The sequence below is a fragment of the Bufo bufo genome, chromosome 2, assembly GCF_905171765.1.
Source record: "Bufo bufo chromosome 2, aBufBuf1.1, whole genome shotgun sequence".
NCBI classification, from domain to species: domain Eukaryota; kingdom Metazoa; phylum Chordata; class Amphibia; order Anura; family Bufonidae; genus Bufo; species Bufo bufo.
The window spans coordinates 66,902,556-66,922,385 of record NC_053390.1 but is presented as its reverse complement, the minus strand read 5'-3'; positions in this window follow the sequence as shown (position 1 = coordinate 66,922,385).

Here is a 19,830-nt window from a genome sequence, read left to right as displayed (position 1 = left end):
AGCTGTAGTGTGTCCTTTCTATGGACTGGTGCCCAGAACTGAACTGCAAATTCCAGATGAGGCCGCATCAACACTTTGTAAAGTGGTAATATTATATCCCTGCTCCGTGAGTCCATGCCTCGTTTAATGCATGACAATATCCTGGTTTCCTTAGAAGCAGCTGATTGACATTGTATGCTGTCATTTCATCTACCATCCACAAGGACACCCAAATATTTCTCTATAAGTGACTCTCCCAGTGTTACATCACCTAGGACTAGTGTTGAACGAGCATGCTTGGCTGAATACCTGTTCGGCTCGAGCATCGCTATGCTCGGCACATGGCGGTACTCGGCCGGGTACCGCATATGCTCGAGCGCGATGCTCGAGTCTCCTCCACGCGCGTTTCATGGCTGCTAAGCAGCCAATAAACATGCAAGTAAGCACTGCCCTAACTGACATTTAAATTATCCGCGAGACATCTCCTGTTTAAAGTCTGCACATTCCTAAAATATCAGTGACATCCAGTACACTTTTTCCGTAGACGGTGTCCACTGGGGACAGTTAGATTATCTGCGACACATCTCCTGTTTAAAGTGTGTGAATCCCTAAAATATCAGTGATATCTAGTACACTTTATCCATAGATTGGATCCCCTGCGGTCAGTTAAATTATCTGCGCCACATCTCCTGTGCAAATTGTGCGCATCCCTAAAATATCAGTGACATCCAGTGCACTTTATCCATAGACTGTTTCCCCTGCGGACAGTTAAATTATCCACGCCACATCTCCTATATAAAGGGTTTCTGTCATCAGAAAAATGGGTATTGACTAGAGATGTCGCGAACATAAAATTTTCCGTTCGCGAACGGCGAACACGAATTTCCTCAAATGTTCGCGAACGGGCGAACCGGGCGAACCGCCATAGACTTCAATAGGCAGGCGAATTTTAAAACTCACAGGGACTCTTTCTAGCCACAGTAGTGATGGAAAAGTTGTTTCAAAGGGACTAACACCTTGACTGTGGCATGCCGGAGGGAGATCCATGGCAAAACTCCCATGGAAAATTACATAGTTGACGCAGAGTTGGGTTTTAATCCTTAAAGGGCATTATTCACCTAACAATCCAAATTTTTTTTGAACAACGTGGTTTAAAACATCCAGTGTGTGTATACGATCAGGTATGATGTTGTATTGATCAGGTAGTGTAAGGGTTACGCCCGCGTCACAGACATTGACAGACCAAACTCCCCTTTTAATGCACCGCAAACAACCGCAAAAAGTCCATTTGCCCAACCTCCCTCCTCCCATTGGAGACTCCTCCCTCCTCCCATTGGAAGCATGGCCACATGCTGGAGGTAACTGGTGAGCTGTTTGTAAGTCGGCCTTATGCTCCTGTAATTTGCCCACTGGCTCCTGGTATCGCCCATACGGCTCAGGTAGGAGAGTGTTAGGTCCCGGGCTACTTGAGAAACCTTGGCGTGGTGTCCGGGCTTAGACATGTTCTACATCGTAGGACATGTTGACTAATCTCTCAATTTTAAAATCAGTTTGAGGGTCTAGTGAGACTGCAGAGTGCACCTGTCCTTGTTATTGTTTTGTTATATTGTTATATTAATTATGACATCCGCACTTGTTACCTTGTGTAGGATGTCTATTGTGGTACTTGTGGTTCGCCGCGTGCATCCTCCATTGTATGCATTTTGCTGGGGATTGCCATTAGCAACGGGCCACAAGTGCAGGATTTGCTCCCCTATATTTATGCACAACTGCATGTGGGTTTGAGCACCTCCTGCTAATGCTAACCTGTCTTCTTAATTTGTATATATAGATTTCTGGAGGTGTATAAACTCCAATTTTAATGTGCCTGTTTTTCATCTACAGGCCACATTTAGGTGCACCTGTGAGGCCTGGGACATATCAGCCAGTCTTGAGTGGGACTCGCAGACTCCTCCCTCCTCCCATTGGAAGCATGGCCACATGCTGGAGGTAACTGGTGAGCTGTTTGTGAGTCGGCCTTATGCTCCTGTAATTTGCCCACTGGCTCCTAAGATCGCCCATACGGCTCAGGTAGGAGAGTGTTAGGTCCCGGGCTACTTGAGAAACCTTGGCGTGGTGTCCGGGCTTAGACATGTTCTACACCGTAGGACATGTTGACTAATCTCTCAATTTTAAAATCAGTTTGAGGGTCTAGTGAGACTGCAGAGTGCACCTGTCCTTGTTATTGTTTTGTTATATTGTTATATTAATTATGACATCCGCACTTGTTACCTTGTGTAGGATGTCTATTGTGGTACTTGTGGTTCGCCGCGTGCATCCTCCATTGTATGCATTTTGCTGGGGATTGCCATTAGCAACGGGCCACAAGTGCAGGATTTGCTCCCCTATATTTATGCACAACTGCATGTGGGTTTGAGCACCTCCTGCTAATGCCAACCTGTCTTCTTAATTTGTATATATAGATTTCTGGAGGTGTATAAACTCCAATTTTAATGTGCCTGTTTTCAATCTACAGGCCACATTTAGGTGCACCTGTGAGGCCTAGGACATATCAGTCAGTCTTGAGTGGGACTCGCAGACTCCTCCCTCCTCCCATTGGAAGCATGGCCACATGCTGGAGGTAACTGGTGAGCTGTTTGTGAGTCGGCCTTATGCTCCTGTAATTTGCCCACTGGCTCCTGGTATCGCCCATACGGCTCAGGTAGGAGAGTGTTAGGTCCTGGGCTACTTGAGAAACCTTGGCGTGGTGTCCGGGCTTAGACATGTTCTACACCATAGGACATGTTGACTAATCTCTCAATTTTAAAATCAGTTTGAGGGTCTAGTGAGACTGCAGAGTGCACCTGTCCTTGTTATTGTTTTGTTATATTAATTATGACATCCGCACTTGTTACCTTGTGTAGGATGTCTATTGTGGTACTTGTGGTTCGCCGCGGGCATCCTCCATTGTATGCATTTTGCTGGGGATTGCCATTAGCAACGGGCCACAAGTGCAGTATTTGCTCCCCTATATATATGCACAACTGCATGTGGGTTTGAGCACCTCCTGCTAATGCCAACCTGTCTTCTTAATTTGTATATATAGATTTCTGGAGGTGTATAAACTCCAATTTTAATGTGCCTGTTTTCCATCTACAGGCCACATTTAGGTGCACCTGTGAGGCCTGGGACATATCAGCCAGTCTTGAGTGGGACTCGCAGACTCCTCCCTCCTCCCATTGGAAGCATGGCCACATGCTGGAGGTAACTGGTGAGCTGTTTGTGAGTCGGCCTTATGCTCCTGTAATTTGCCCACTGGCTCCTGGTATCGCCCATACAGCTCAGGTAGGAGAGTGTTAGGTCCCGGGCTACTTGAGAAACCTTGGCATGGTGTCCGGGCTTAGACATGTTCTACACCGTAGGACATGTTGACTAATCTCTCAATTTTAAAATCAGTTTGAGGGTCTAGTGAGACTGCAGAGTGCACCTGTCCTTGTTATTGTTTTGTTACAACCTCCCCATTTGCACAAGGTTGGATACCAAGCTAGCCATGTCCCGTCGATGTCATTGAAGGTTTCTTCCTCCACCCACCACGTACAACACCAACCAGTTTGTGTCTCAGCATGTTTGCCGTGCTGCAGTCGCATCTTGCGCCCATCCCCATTATAGTTAATAGGCCCAGAGCGGACTTCCGGCGGCACGCGTGGGCTAGCGTTAGTACAGATCTGACAGGCTGCCTCCCCCCCCCCCCCGGAAAAGCCTTCCGAACCCTGCTAAAGCGCAAGTGTGAAAGTAGCCTAATGTATCTGTATATGTGAAATACATCTACAGTATGACTGAGTAAATGTATATGTGTGTTCTATATGTACTTTATATATGATTGATGTATATTTATATATAGTGTGTGTAATACATGTATGTTTGTATAATGTGTGTATATATATATATATATATATATATATGTATATATATGTATTAAGCAAATATATTGCTGCATTTGTGGGAGGGGAGGCTGATTACAAGGCTATCTATACGCACCTGTGGGCCCAGGCTGGCTGATTACTAGGCTAATTACACGCACCTGTGGGCCCAGGCTGACTGATTACTAAGCTGATTATACGCACCTGTGGGCCCAGGCTGGCTGATTACTAGGCTATTTATAGGCACCTGTAGGCCCAGGCTGACGAGGATTCAGCTGATTTCACTACCTCTGAGTCAGCTCTAGGATACAGAAGCATGGTGTGTAGGCTCCTTACGGTTGGGCGATGGCAGAATGTCTCAGGAGCGTGCTGGTATTCATGGTAGGATCGGAGTTGTTTGTACTGGACCCATGCTGCGGTCCGCGACATGTAGCGCTCTGGGATGAAGCAGAGTTTGGGCGCTAATGGTCGAACCATGGTTGTTTGTATTGTTTGTCTGGCTATTCAGAGGCCTGGTGGGGCCATTGCATACAGTTATTGGGGTAGCATGTGCTTAGAGTGGGCATTGTTGTATGTTTTCTGATACCTGCGTTACATGCGGGACGCGTGTCTGCAGTTGGCTCAAGCTACGCGTGCTGGGTTTAAGTGATGGTAAATGTGGATCAATGGTCGATGATTTAAAAAAAAATAAAAAATCCTGCAGCATCATGTGGAGGTTCGGTTGCGCCTGGGCAATGCAAGAAGGTGCCAGGCGAGTGCTGGCATTCACGGTAGGATTGGACTTGGTTACACGGTCCGTGATTTGTAGCGCTCTGGGGTGAAGGGGGTTGGGCTCCAATGGTCAAATGATCGTGGTTAGGATTGTTACCTTCAAAGCTACGTCCGTGTGTCTGCATTTACATTTTGTCCTATACGCCATTCACTACTAGAGCTGCGTTCATGCGTCCGCTGTTGCATTACATTAATACTCTGCTCACTTTCAGATTGCATTCATACGGCTGCTTTATACCATGCTCCTCATACTCATACACAGAGCTGTGCCCATACCATGTTTTTAGGGACCACTCACATCCAGAGCTGCATTCACCCACTTGTTCTTACATCATGTGTTATACTCTGTTTCCACTTAAATTACTTACATTTCTTTTCATTGCTACATAATGGTTAGTCAGTATTCTTACTAGGGCTATCAGCACACCGCTCTGATACTGCTCTTCCGATAAAGATAGCCGCTTTCTTTTCAGGCTTACGTTTCTTTCCTCGGTCGTTTGTTACATTCCTTAGGCCTACCTTTTTCTGTTTACTTGGGGGGAAGTGAGAGGAGAAAGGGGGGGGGGGAATGGGTGGAATGGGTGGTGTTCTTTAATCCTGGTTTGCATTCACTTAGATTGGTCTCCTTTTACTTCTGGTTCGCATTCACTCAGATTGATCTCCCGCCCCAGTTAACCAAATAGCTCCCTAGCGGACAGTGGGCCAATAGGAGTAAGTTCCTATTATGTTGTCAGTTGTTCATTCCTTTGTCACGACGAGGGTCTTTTCTTAGTAAACTGCAATGCCTCTGGCTCTTGTTTTTCTCCCATCTGTTTCAATTTCGCGGTTGGTTAATGTTTCGTTCATGCAAGTGTTTCGGATCACTAATGTCTATGCATTTTCCATTAGGTCTGGCTCACGTTTTAATTACTTATCGTCACTGTAAGGTCATCCAGGTCAATCTCTTGGCTTCAGGGGGCCTCATGGCTTTGGGGGCCCGATGACCGTTCTTCATGTTGTTCGTTAGGGGTACAATATGGTTGTAGGCTGGTTAGCGTCCTAGGTTTATTGTCGGAGAGGGTCATGGTCATGCGAGTCCCCAAGTCATACTGGTGCTGCATAAGTGGTTTAAAAAATAAATAAATAAATAAATATAAATAAATAAAATAAAAAATCCGCCATTAGAGTCTCTCACGCATGGCTTCTCTGTTTTAGTTTTACACATATGGCTCCACAATTAGAGCCTCTCACGCATGGCTTATCTGTTTTAGTTTTACACACATGACTCTGCCATTAGAGCCTCTCACGCATGGCTTCTCCATTTTTAGGTTTACACATATGACTCCGCCATCAGAGTCTCTCACGTATGGCTCCACCATTAGAGTCTCTCACGCATTGTTCTCCGTTTTAGTTTTACACACATGACTCCGCCATAAGAGCCTCTCACGCATGGCTTCGCCATTAGAGTCTCTCACGCATGGCTTCTCCATTTTAGTTTTACACACATGACTCCGCCATTAGAGCCTCTCACGCATGGCTTCGCCATTAGAGTCTCTCACGCATGGCTTCTCCGTTTTTAGGTTTGCACATATGACTCCGCCATTAGTCTCTCACGCATGGCTTCTCCCCTTTTAGTGTTACATATGACTCCGCCATTACAGTCTCTCAGGAATGGCTCCGCCATTAGAGTCTCTCACGCATGGCTTCTCCCTTTTGGTGTTACATATGACTCCGCCATTAGTCTCTCACACATGGCTCTGCCATTAGAGTCTCTCACGCATGACTTCTCCATTTTAGTTGCACACATATAACTCCGCCATTAGAGTCTCTCACGCATGGCTCCGCCATTAGAGTCTGTCACGCATGGCTTCTCCCTTTTAGTGTTACATATGACTCCGCCATTAGAGTCTCTCACGCATGGCTTCCCCCTTTTAGTGTTACATATGACTCCGCCATTAGTCTCTCATGCATGGCTTCTCCCTTGTAGTGCTACATATGGCTCTGCCATTAGAGTCTCTCACGCATGGCTCCGCCATTAGAGTCTCTCACACATGGCTTCTCCGTTTTGGTTTTACACGTATGACTCTGCCATTAGTATCTCACGCACGACTTCTTCCTTTTAGTGTTACATATGACTCCGCCATTAGTCTCTCACGCATGGCTTCTCTGTTTAAATTTTACACACATAACTCCGCCATTCGAGGCCAGCTGCGTGGTCCCACAACAAGTAAGGCCTCTTTCACACGGGCGTTGCGGAAAAATGTGCGGGTGCGTTGCGGGAACACCCGCGATTTTTCCGCGCGAGTGCAAAACATTGTAATGCGTTTTGCACTCGCGTGAGAAAAATCGCGCGTGTTTGGTACCCAAACCGGAACTTCTTCACAGAAGTTCGGGCTTGGGATCGGTGTTCTGTAAATAGTATTATTTTCCCTTATAACATGGTTATAAGGGAAAATAATAGCATTCTGAATACAGAATGCTAAGTAAAACAGGGCTGGAGGGGTTAAAAAAAATAAAAAATCATTTAACTCACCTTAATCCACTTGCTCGCGATGCCCGTCATCTCCGTCGGACTCTTTTACTGTAAAGGACCTGTGGAGAGCATTAACTATAGTTTAAGGACCTGGGATGACGTCACTTTGGTCATCACATGGTACGTCACATGATCTTTTACCATGGTGAATCACCATGGTAAAAGATCATGTGACGTACCATGTGATGACCGGAGTGACGTCATCCCAGGTCCTTAAACTATAGTTAATGCTCTCCACAGGTCCTATACAGTAAAAGAGTCAGACGGAGATGACGGGCATCGCGAGCAAGTGGATTAAGGTGAGTTAAATGATTTTTTTATTTTTTTTTAACCCCTCCAGCCCTGTTTTACTATGCATTCTGTATTCAGAATGCTATTATTTTCCCTTATAACCATGTTATAAGGGAAAATAATAAGGTTAGGGTCTCCATCCCGATCGTCTCCTAGCAACCGTGCGTGAAAATCGCACCGCATCCGCACTTGCTTGCGGATGCTTGCGATTTTCACGCAACCCCATTCATTTCTATGGGGCCTGCGTTACGTGAAAAACGCACAAAGAGGAGCATGCTGCGATTTTCACGCAACGCACAAGTTATGCGTGAAAATCACCGCTCGTGTGCACAGCCCCATAGAAATGAATGGGTCAGTATTCAGTGCGGGTGCAATGCGTTCACCTCCCGCATCGCATCCGCGCGGAATACTCGCTCGTGTGAAAGGGGCCTAAGTTCCATGTCTTTTTCTGTCCTCAGACCCGCTCGCATGGCTCGGTCGTCTGTGGCTCGCAATCCAATTTTCTTGTGGTGTCTCGCACGTGTGGCTTGTGCCATTAGAGTCTCACTCACGTTATTGTTTTCCCTGACTCTTTTATTTTCTAGGTTGTTGGGTTTTCATTGTTTTCTTTATAAGCAGTCATCCCAAGCCTGCCTTTGCGAACATCATCTTCTCCCAGGCATGCTTACTTCATCTACAAACTCGGCCTGAGGGTGTTGGTGTCCGGCCTAAGTCCTGGGTATCGGTCCATCTTCCAGTAGGAGGTACAGTAATAAGGCAAAGTTTACGAAGTCTGTCATGTCTTTTGACACGACAAGTCCTATCACGACTACAGGCGCATCATACATAGTTTATCACGACCTTAAGCTTATTTTCTGTCACAACTGCAGGTATTATGTGTACGTTCTGTCCTTATTACAGGCAACATTAGTTTGTTAATCAAAATAGCCATGTATTCCTGTGGATGGTTCCCCAGGCCTGGTGGGTTACACATTTCACGTAATTTACTACTACAGTAAGACGGCAGACGCCATGTTCTAACTTAGGCCCTTAATAGAAAGTGTGGCCTGGGGAATAAGTAGAGGTAAAGTATTTTGCCACCAGGAACAGTCGGTGCCCGATCAGGGCCCTTGGCAGATGGTTGGAGTTCATCTAGGCCCTTCCAACAGATTCACCATTGTTTGTTTCAGTCTGCAGCTCTCAGGATTCAGACCTTCTCGTTATATGGTCATATGTTGTTAGTCAACATAGGAGTAAATCGTTCCTGGTTACCAGCCACTCTTTCAATTGCATCAGCATTAACCATCTCCAAGAACGATGTGGCGGTGCACATGACAAAGAGGTAAAGTAGATGGAAGTCACTGTGATATATACGGTATATTCCGCACCTTCATCGTGAAAGGTCTTTTCCGTTCAAAATCGGGTGTCGTAACGATATGTATATATTTACTCTAAACAAGATCTGCTCTTTTTGGCCCCTTTAGGCTGCCCTACCACGGCAGTCATGGCATAATTCTACTGCTTGTTGTAGATAGGGGTTAGATAGGTTAGGTTCACCTTTCTGATAGCCTATCCGACCACAAATATATATATAAAACCAAAAAACGGAACAGCACCTCCAGAGACAAATCGCAGGTGCAAGCTACCCGGCAATAATACAGTAAACAAAAAAAGTAGCAGCACACCACTAAATGCACTAAGACTGAGTGAACAGGTGAATGTGTGAACAGGGTCAAATACATGACGCCAATACTTGCTAATAAGCAGTGAAGAAGCTCTTAGCGCATATTACTGATCAAAAATATGTCGGGCCTACCTACCAGACGACAAGGTAGCTTCTATTGTTACTCTGATTAAAAACACCAAGGGGTGGGGGATGGGCGGGGAGTGCTAAGTTCCAAAGAGGATGCCTAGTCCTCTATAATATACATATAACCAAAAAATGGAACAGCACCTCCAGAGACAAATCGCAAGTGCTGGACTAGGACTAGGCATCCTCTTTGGAACTTAGCACTCCCCGCCCATCCCCCACCCGCTCTGAACCCAGACAACCCCTTTAACTCTGCTACATCCGTAAGTTTATATGTTCTCCCCGTGTTTCCATGGGTTTCCTCTAACACTCCAAAGACATACTGATAGGGAACTTAGATTGTGAGCCCAATTGGGGACAGTGTGATGCTGTCTGTAAAGCGCGGCGGAATATGTCAGAGCTTTATAATTGCATAAAATAAATATATATATATATATATATATATATATAATGTGTGTGTGTCTGAGATTTTGTCCTGTCTTGTTAGTCTGTGATCACTGTCTTTTGGGCTTCTGTATTTTGGATGTTTCATTTTACTTAAGATCATTGCAGTTTGATGCTGTATTAGGGTGCATTCACATGACCGTAATTCTGGGTCTGCATCCATTCTGCAATTTTGCGGAATTGATGTGCACCCATTCATTTCAATGGGGCCGCAATAGATGAGGACAGCACCATGTGCTGTCCACATCCCTTGTTCCATTCCGTGGCCCCGCAAAAAAGATAGACCATGACAAGTATAGGCATTTCTATCATAGGGCCGGCCATGTGGGATCCACAAAATGAGGAACGCACATGGCCGGTGTCCGCAATTTTCAGATCTGCAAAACACTAAGTCTTCATTCACATCTCTGGTGAATGGTATCTGGTAGAGAACATTCTGGCATAGTTAACCATATGCAGCATTGCTGGATTCCGCCCTTCACCAGTAAAACAGTTTTTGTCAGGCCGAAACCCTTCTGGAAAGCGTCTGGATCCCATTATAGTCTATAATAGGGAAGTTCAACCTGCAGTCCTCCAGCTGTTGTAAACTACAACTCACAGCATGCCCTAATAGCTGTAGGCCATCCAGGCAGTTGTAGTTTTGCAACAGCTATAGGGCGCAGGTTGGGCATCCCTGGTCTATAGGGTGCGGGGGTGAACTGTAGAATCTAGCAATGCTGGATCTGGTTAACTCTGGCAGGATGTTCTATGGGCTGTTGTGCAGCACATAGTGAAGAAATTATACAGCACTTAATTTACTAATGCACTTGGTTATTTGTATGAGGCTTACATATTGACCTCTAGAGCATTTTATCTGTTTTATTTTTATTTATTTAATGTAGGAGAAGCTTCCTAGGCGAAAGGTAAAATCCCACAGGACATAACAGATTTTGTGTACTTCATTAAGATTTTTTTTTTTTTTTTTTTACTTTTTATTAATATTTTTATTGCTCTCTGGATGATCCAAATAAATGGGACCATTTTGATAATTGGTTTACAGATCTGACCATGTTTTATTACATCTAATAAATTGTAATCCTGTACTGAATGAAGGCAAGAAAAGCAGATAAAAAGAAAACTCTTGCTTCTTGTACATTCCATAATTCCCATTAAAAATAAGTACCTGGAAATATAATCAACACATTCTCAAATACCCGACCTCCACTTTCACTGCTCAGATGAACATGAATAGCTTTAGGAAGAAAAAAAATATCTCCTGACATGATTACAATTCCCATAATTTTAATAATATATTATTTCTTTAACTACCTTAGCACATGCATGACTAATACATCTGGATTATGCACCTGAAGCAAATACAAATATATTTTCTTTAATCCATTGCTTTGCTTCCAAGCAAATATATCTGATTCAATACTCTGGAATTAATTTCTTGAAACTGAAAGTTTTATTTAATCACCAAGGCTGAATTATAGACTAGCAGCAATTTAACCAATGGGTGACTTTTATATTACACTTGTAGAAATGTCTGGCTTCACATTGGGTTTATTTCATTTTTTGCTTGTGTTGATGGATAAAAGATATCCACAGAAACCCCATAACAGTGATATCCACTATGCTCCCATAACAGTGACATCCAAAGTGCCACATAACAGTGATCATATTCCACAGAATTATGGTAATAAATAGAGATGAGTAGGGTTGAGCAAACTTTTGGATTTTTGGACCCCGGACCTGAACCCAAAATTTTCTGTAAAAGTTATTCGGCGAATTAATGGCTCTTTTTGAAAGGCTGCAGAGCAGCCAATCAACAAGCGTTTAACTGTGTGCCCTTAGAAGCCATCACAGCCATGCCTACTAATGGCATGGCTGTGATTGGCCAGTGCAGCATGTAACCCAGCCTCTATATAAGCTGGAGCTTGTAGCGCTGCACGTCACTCTGCTCTGATTAGTGTAGGGATAGGATGCTGCTGCTGTGGGGGAGAGAATAGGACAGAATCTTTAATCTGAAGTGCTTGTTAACTCCAAAGATGATGTGGAGGACGATGAGGTCCTCGACCCCACATAGAATCAAGGTCATGCGAGTGACCTGTGTAATTCGGAGGAAGAGGTCGAACAGAGCCACCAACACAGCAGAAGAGGGAGCAGGGTGCAAAAGCGGAGCGACCATCCCCTAGACCAGTGGTGGCGAACCTATGGCACGGGGGCCAGAGGCGGCACTCAGAGTCCTCTCTGTGGGCACCCGCACTGTGGAAAAAGTCTTTGGTGTATACCAATATGCCTTAGACTTTTCCTGCTGTTCATCATCACAGGGCACACTATGAACAGCACAGGCAGCACATTAAATGTAGGCAGGCTATTATAGCTAAAAGAAAAAGTACATGGAAGATATACTATATTGGGCTGTAGTGTTCAGGTTACATTGCCGTGTTGGCACTTTGTGATAAATAAGTGGGTTTTGGGTTGCAGTTTGGGCACTCGGTCTCTAACAGGTTCACCATCACTACCCTAGACAGTACGCCTGCTACTGCCCAACGCAGCAAGGGACCGAGCACACCAAAGCCAGCTCCAAGGAGTTCCCTCGCGTGGCAGTTCTTCAGACAATGTGCTGACGAAAAGACACGAGTTGTATGCACGCTGTTCAATCATAGACTGAAGCGAGGCATAAATGTTCTCAACCTGAGCACAACCTGCATGACCAGGCAACTAAGTGCAAAGCACGAGCTGCAGTGGAGTAGACACCTCAAAAACATAGAAAGGTCTCTGGCTCCTCCTGCTTCCTCTTCTGCTGCAGTCTCGGCCTCTTCATCCACCTCTGGAGTGACAGTGGCACCTGCCACCCCACAAACAGAGGATCTGCCAGCAACACCACCACCTGGGTCACCAAGCATCTCCATAATATCCCATGGAAACGTTCAGCTCTCCATCTCCCAAAAACTGGAGCGAAAGAGGAAGTACCCCCCTACCCACCCGCGATCCCTGGCCCTGAATGCCAGCATTTCAAAGTTACTGGCCTTTGAAATGCTGTCATTCCGTCTGGTGGAGAGTTTTAAAAGGCTTATGGCGGTGGCTGTCCCACAGTACGTCGTGCCCAGCTTCCACTACTTTTCTGGGTGAGCCATTCCTTCCCTGCACAACCAAGTGGAGGACAAAATAGGGTGTGCACTGTGCAACGCCATCTGTGGCAAGGTCCACCTAACTACGGATACGTGGACCAGTAAGCACGGTAAAGGGACGTTATATCTCCCTAACAGCACACTGGGTAAATGCAGTGGCGCTGGGCCTGAGGCGGATAGCAGTTTGGCACATGTCTTCCACCACCGAGGATTGCAGGGTGCTTCTCTTTGCGTCCTATTGCTTCCTCCTCCTACTCCGCTTCCTCATCCTCTACCGCCTCCTCATCCAGTCAGCATAATACCTTCACCACCAACTTCAGCACAGACAGGGGTAAACGACAGCACGCAGTTTTAAAACTTATCTGCATGGAACAACAGATCGATGAGTGGTTGGTGCCAGTGAGCCTCAAGCCCCGCCTGTTAGTGTGCGATAATGGGTGAAATCTCGTAGCAGCTCTGGGACTAGCTGGTTTGACACACATCCCTTGCCTGGCGCATGTGCTGAATTTGGTGGTGCAGATATTTCTTAAAAATTTCCCCGATATGTCAGTGCTGCTGCAGATAGTGCGGGCCATCTGTGCGAGCTTTCGGTGTTCTCACCGTGCTGCTGCTCGCCTGTCAGCGCTGCAGCGTAACTTCGGCCTTCCCGCTCACCACCTCATATGCAACGCGCCCACAAGGTGGAACTCTACTTTGCACATGCTGGCCAGACTGTGCGAGCAGCAGCAGGCGACAGTGGAGTTCCAGCTGCAGCATGCACGAGTGAGTCGCTCTGCGGAACAGCACCACTTCACCACCAATGACTAGGCCTCCGTGCGAGACCTGTGTTCCTTGTTTCGAGTACTCCACAAACACATGGCCAGTGCCGATAACTCTGTCACTGTCACTGGAGCGTGATCGCAAGATGTGCGAGTACAAGTGCATGCTGGTAGACGCGCTGCTGGTGGCATTCCTACCTGACAGCGGGGCCACAGTGGAAGCACAAGGCGAAGGCAGAGGAGGAAGAGGTTGCCAATTCAGCTGGGGCACCACCAGCATCTCAGAAGGCAGGGTTAGCACGGCCGAAATGTGGAAAAGCTTTGTCAGCACGCCACAACAACCAGCACCACCAGCTGATATGGAACATCCTAGCAGGAGGCGGCATTTCAGCAACATGGTGGAGTAGTATGTGTACACACGCCTACACGTACTGAATTATGGGTCTGCCCCCTTCAAATTCTGGGTCTCCAAATTAGGCACATGGCCTGAGGTTGCCCTTTACACCTTAAAGGTGCCGGACTGCCCTGCAGCCAGTGTATTATCTGAACGTGTGTTTAGCACGGCAGGGGGCGTTATCACAGACAAGCTCAGCAGCCTGTCCACAGCCAATATAGGCAAGCTCACGTTCATTAAAATGAACCAGGCATGGATCCCACAGGACTTATCCGTACCTTGTGCAGAATAGACATGTATACCGGCCTTACCCAGCCATTGTTAAACTACAGCGCAATTGCTCATTGTTGTATTTTTGATATTTCCCACTCTTTTGGGGTGTACCCTAATTTAAAAAATAAAAATAAAAAATGTAAACCAAAAACCAGTGTTGGCTACCTCGTCCTCCTCCAACGCCGCTTCCACCTACACCGCTACGTCCGCTGCCTCTTCAACCTCCTACTCCATATGGACCTCCACCTCATACATCAAGATAATTTTTTCAATTTGTACGTATTTAATTTTATTTAATGTAATTTCACTAATTTGTCTGCTACATTTTCAGGTGACATTCACCAATTTTTGGATGTGATATACCCTTGCTCTACCTAGTAGACAGGTAAACAAATTTCACTAATTTGTCTGTTATATTTTCGGATGACATTCACCAATTTTTGGCTGTGATATACCTCCTGCTCCACCTAGTAGACAGATACACAAATTGCACTAATTAGTCTGTTACATTTTCGGTTAAAATTCACCTATTTTTGGCTGTGATAAATCCCTGCTCTACCTAGTAGACAGGTTAAAAAATTTCACTAAATTGTCTGTTACATTGTCGGGTGACATTCACCAAGTTTTGGCTGTGATATACCCCTGCTCTACCTAGTTGACAGGTTAATAAATTTCACTAACATTTTGGTTACATAGTTGGGTGACATTCACCAATTTTTGGCTGTGATATACCCCTCCTCTACCTAGTAGACAGGTAAACAAATTTTACTAAATTGTCTGTTACATATTCGGGTGACATTCACCGATTTTTGGCTGTGATATACCCCTGCTCTACCTAGTAGACAGGTAAACAAATTTTACAAATTTGTCTGTTACATTGTCGGGTGACATTCACCAAGTTTTGACTGTGATATACTCCTGCTCTACCTAGTTAACAGGTTAATAAATTTCACTAACTTTTTGGTTACATAGTTGGGTGATAATTACCAATTATTGGCTGTGATATATCCCTGCTCTACCTAGTAGATAGGTTAATAAATTTCACAAATTTTTCTGTTGCATTGTCGGGTGACATTCACCAATTTTTGGCTGTGATATACCCCTGCTCTACCTAGTAGACAGGTTAATAAATTTCACTAATTTGTCTGTTACGTTATCGGGTGAAATTCGCCAATTTTTGGCTGTGATATACCCTTGCTCTACCTAGTACACAGGTTAATAAATTTCACTAATTTTTCTGTTACATTGTCGGGTGACATTCACCAATTTATGGCTGTGATATACCCCTGTTATACCTATTAGACAGTTTAAAAAATTTCACTAATTTGTCTGTTACATTCTCGGGTGAAATTCACCAATTTTTGGCTGTGATATACCCCTGCTCTACCTAGTAGACAGGTTAATAAATTTCACTAATTTTTCTGTTACATTGTCGGGTGACATTCACCAATTTATGGCTGGGATATACCCCTGCTCTACCTAGTAGTAGACAGGTTAATCAATTTTACTAACTTTTCGGTTACATAGTTGGGTGACATTCACCAATTTTTGGCTGTGATATACCTCTGCTCTACCTATTAGACAGTTAAAAAAATTCACTAATTTGTCTGTTACATTGTCGGGTGACATTAACCAATTTTTGGCTGTGATATAACCTTGCTCTACCTAGTAGACAGGTTAATAAATGTCACTAATTTTTCGGTTACATTATTGGGTGACATTTTACCATTTTTGCCGTGAATAAACCCCTGCTCTGCATAGGTGACAGGGACCGAAATTTTTTAAAATCATCTCTTCCATTGGTGGGTGACATTAACCCATATCTGGCGATGAAAAACCCCTGCTCTGCATAGGTGACAAGGACTTAAATTTCTAAAATTTGTCTTTAATTGGCCCCTTTATTTGATCCTTCTGCTTTAATAACTTTCAGCTTGATTACATTGCAGCCATTGACCTCCCTTGGATGTGGCCTCCCTTTCTCACGCTCCCTCTCCGGCGTGGAACCCTGATTCGCCGCTAACCAAGATCAACATAGTAGGAGCAGAAAAGAACATCGGAAGTTGATAGCGCAGATATCCAATTGGATCGTGGACATCACAGGGACGTGCAACATGGTGGAGCAGTATGTGTGCACACGCCTACACGTACTGACTGATGGGTCTGCCCCCTTCAGCTTCTGGGTCTACAAATTGGGCCTATGGCCTGAGCTTGCCCTTTACACCTTGGAGGTGCTTGCCTGCCCTGCAGCCAGTGTATTGTCTGAACGTTTGTTTAGCATGGCTGGAGGGGGTTATAACAGGTTATATTTCCCAATATTTTGAGGTGTACTCTAATTTAAACAAAAAATAATAATTAAACCAAAAAACAGTGTTGGCTACCTCCTCCTCCACCGCCGGTTCCACCTACACCGCCACATCCACCGCCTCCTCAACCCCCTACTCCATGTGGACCTCGTCCTCCAAGATCAAGATTATTATTTTCTATTTTTATGTATTTTTTGCTATTTGAAGTTATTTCCCTATCAACATTTGTTTGCAGAGCACTTGCCATGCTCTTAACCACATGTTGCTGCCATTTTCAGCCCTCTAGCCCTTTCCATGACTTTTTTACAGCCATTTTAGTGCTCAAAAGTTTGGGTCCCCATTAACTTCAATGGGGTTCGGGGTCAAGTTCTGGTCCCAAACTCAAACTTTTTTGTGAAGTTCAACTCAACTCTAATTTTAGGACAAAATCATATCATTGTCAAATATCAGAATAATGTGAATTTGAGGCAGATCTAACTATTATATCTGACTGTTACAGCTGACTCTGACATCTGACACCTGAGGATAGTCAGACATCAAAGTCAAACATCATTTAAATTTGTCATCTAGCTGGCATATTTAAAAAAAAGAAATTCTATCCAAATTATCGGCTGCCATGCTTTGAATCCAAAACCTACTAGGAATGAGAGAAATGCCTTACTGTTAAGTCATATGATTAGTGCTTATATGGTTAGACATTAAGGCAGTAATATATATTAGGCTAAGGATAACCATACACATATTCAGGTATTGAGATGTCACATATCAGCCAGATATCAAAGTCAGATCTTAAAGGCATGTATGTATCAGATTTTGGAGTCAGATGTCAAAGTCAGATGTCAAAGTCAGATGTCAGATGTCAAAGTCAGATGTCAAAGTCAGATGTCAAAGTCAGATGTCAAAGTCAGATGTCAGAGTCAGATGTCAAAGTCAGATGTCAGATGTCAGAGTCAGATATCAGAGTCAGCTATTCTGACATTTGACTGATATTTCATCATACCCTGGAATGAACACTGTAGCAGTGTAATTAAAGGGAAAAGGCTAAGTGATTTGCTTGCTCATATGATCCTCTATCATCATGCATTTTATGGACAGGGCCTCTCTGGACAGCACAAAAAACTTACATAAAGTTACATAAAGTATGATATATAGAAAGCAACACAGAATATCAAAGGCTATATTAGTGACATATAGTTACGCATCTTACATACATATCAAAAGTAGCCAGAAAGTGGCCAACCCCTTTAAGTTAAGCTACCTAGAAATTAATTTACTAACTTTGCCACAGGTAACATAACTTTAACATAACTTTGCCCTTGTAAGGATGCATACATTAATAAAAAAAAACAACAGCATTATGTAGAAAAATGATTGCAGAAACATTTTTGCAATGTTCAGGGTCTTTTGTTTCTTCTTTTGTAGTTTACGGACTAAAATTGTAGATTTTTCAAGGACAAGTTCTCAGGTTCTCTCCTATGTACCGAAGAGTTTTATATTTAGAGTTCTTTTTTTATTTTCTGATGAATATCTTCTTTTTTTCTTACAGAAAGCTTGGCTATGCCGTTTCCTTAATAAATGATGACTGGCATCGGTACAATTGAAGTTGTAGTGTCATCATTAGCTCCTGGATCACAAGCAGAGATTTCATACCAAAAGCCTATAGGCATATCAATGAAATCAAACAATACTGAAGGCTGCCAGACAATGTGTCAAACAAAATCAGTTTTAATGTTAGGAGACTGTAAAAAATACAGTTATTTTCCTTAATGAAAAAAAATTAAGTAGAGATATACAACAAATGGTTGACCAGCTAGAATTTTTTATTTCAGTACATTTTTATCACTTATATAATTTACTATAAAATATAATACGGTAAACATATTCTTAAACCTTTGTCCCTCCAGTTGTTAAGAACTACAACTCTCAATAGGGCAGATGAAGTTTGCCAATTTTCCCAACTTGTTTTTCTAACTTTTTGATTTTACGTATATTGTTATGCAAATGCAATACATGTCCACACTTAACTATTATCTCAACATGATAAATCCTAACTCAACCAGACCTATATATAGTGTGAGACAGTGACAGGTCTCACACAGGGTAGAGGCAAGGAAGGGGTGGATAGTGCGGTCCACACCCCTATTCCACCACAGGTGAGACCAGCTGGAAGTAATCAGGCTGGCATAAAGCACCTCCCAGGGTGTCAGCAAGGGAGGAGTGTGTTGCCTGTGGACAGAGTCCTGGAGGCTCTGTGTGGTCCAAGTCAGGAGGGGTGAGAGACCACTATTCCCCAAGAGACACTGGACTGGAGACAGTGGGCGTATTGTGCTCTGTACAGCCAGGAGGCTGTGGGACATTGGCTGAGAAAGCCGCATGTGTTCACAGGGTGTGAACAGAGACTTAGGTAAGTCAGGAATATTATGTTTAGTTAGAGCCTGGACAGGCGAGTGTTTATTATTTTTGTCATTTTGCTTATGCTGGTGTATCACAATAAAGGAACTTTTTGGACCTGAAACCCGGTGTCCTGAAGCCGTACCTGTGAGGATAATCCCCTGACAGAAAGCTACCCCTCACAATAGGCACACCCAAAATTCATCTAAACCTACAATGAAAGTGTTATAGCCCACATCAAAATGAGTACACCAAAGAAAAAAAATTATATTTACTTTATTAAATACAATTAAAACATGATCACATTAAAATCAAAGGAATCCACATAATTGTAAGAGAAAAAACTGGTTAAAACAACCAAACTAGTGGGGACTAACTCACATGCAGACCAGGGCAAGTTTATAAGTATATGTGATCTAGGGTTGTTTCGATACCAAAATTTTGATTCGATTTCGATACCCTAAAAAAAGTATTGCGATACTCGAAACCATTCGATACCTTGCGAAAAAAAAAAAAACACCAAAAAAAGCTGCGTGCATTCTGCATTTTTTCAAATATTTTAATAGTTTGGACGTGGCAATATGTAATATGTTTATTTATTTATTGTTTATATATTTTATATGTAAAATTGGAAAAGGGGGTGATTTATACTTAATATTTTGGTGTTTTTATTACTTTTTTTTTTTTTACTTTTTATTTAATAACTATTTCCCCCCTTAGGGGCTAGAATCCCTTGTCCTATCCACCCTGATAAAGCTCTATTAGGATGAATAGGACTTCACACTCTCCCTGCTGCCATGGGCTTTGTGCACACGGCAGCAGGGAGATTACCATGGCAGCCATGGCTTCAGTAGTGTCCTGGCTGCCATGGTAACCAATCGGAGCCCCAGGATTACACTGCTGGGGCTCC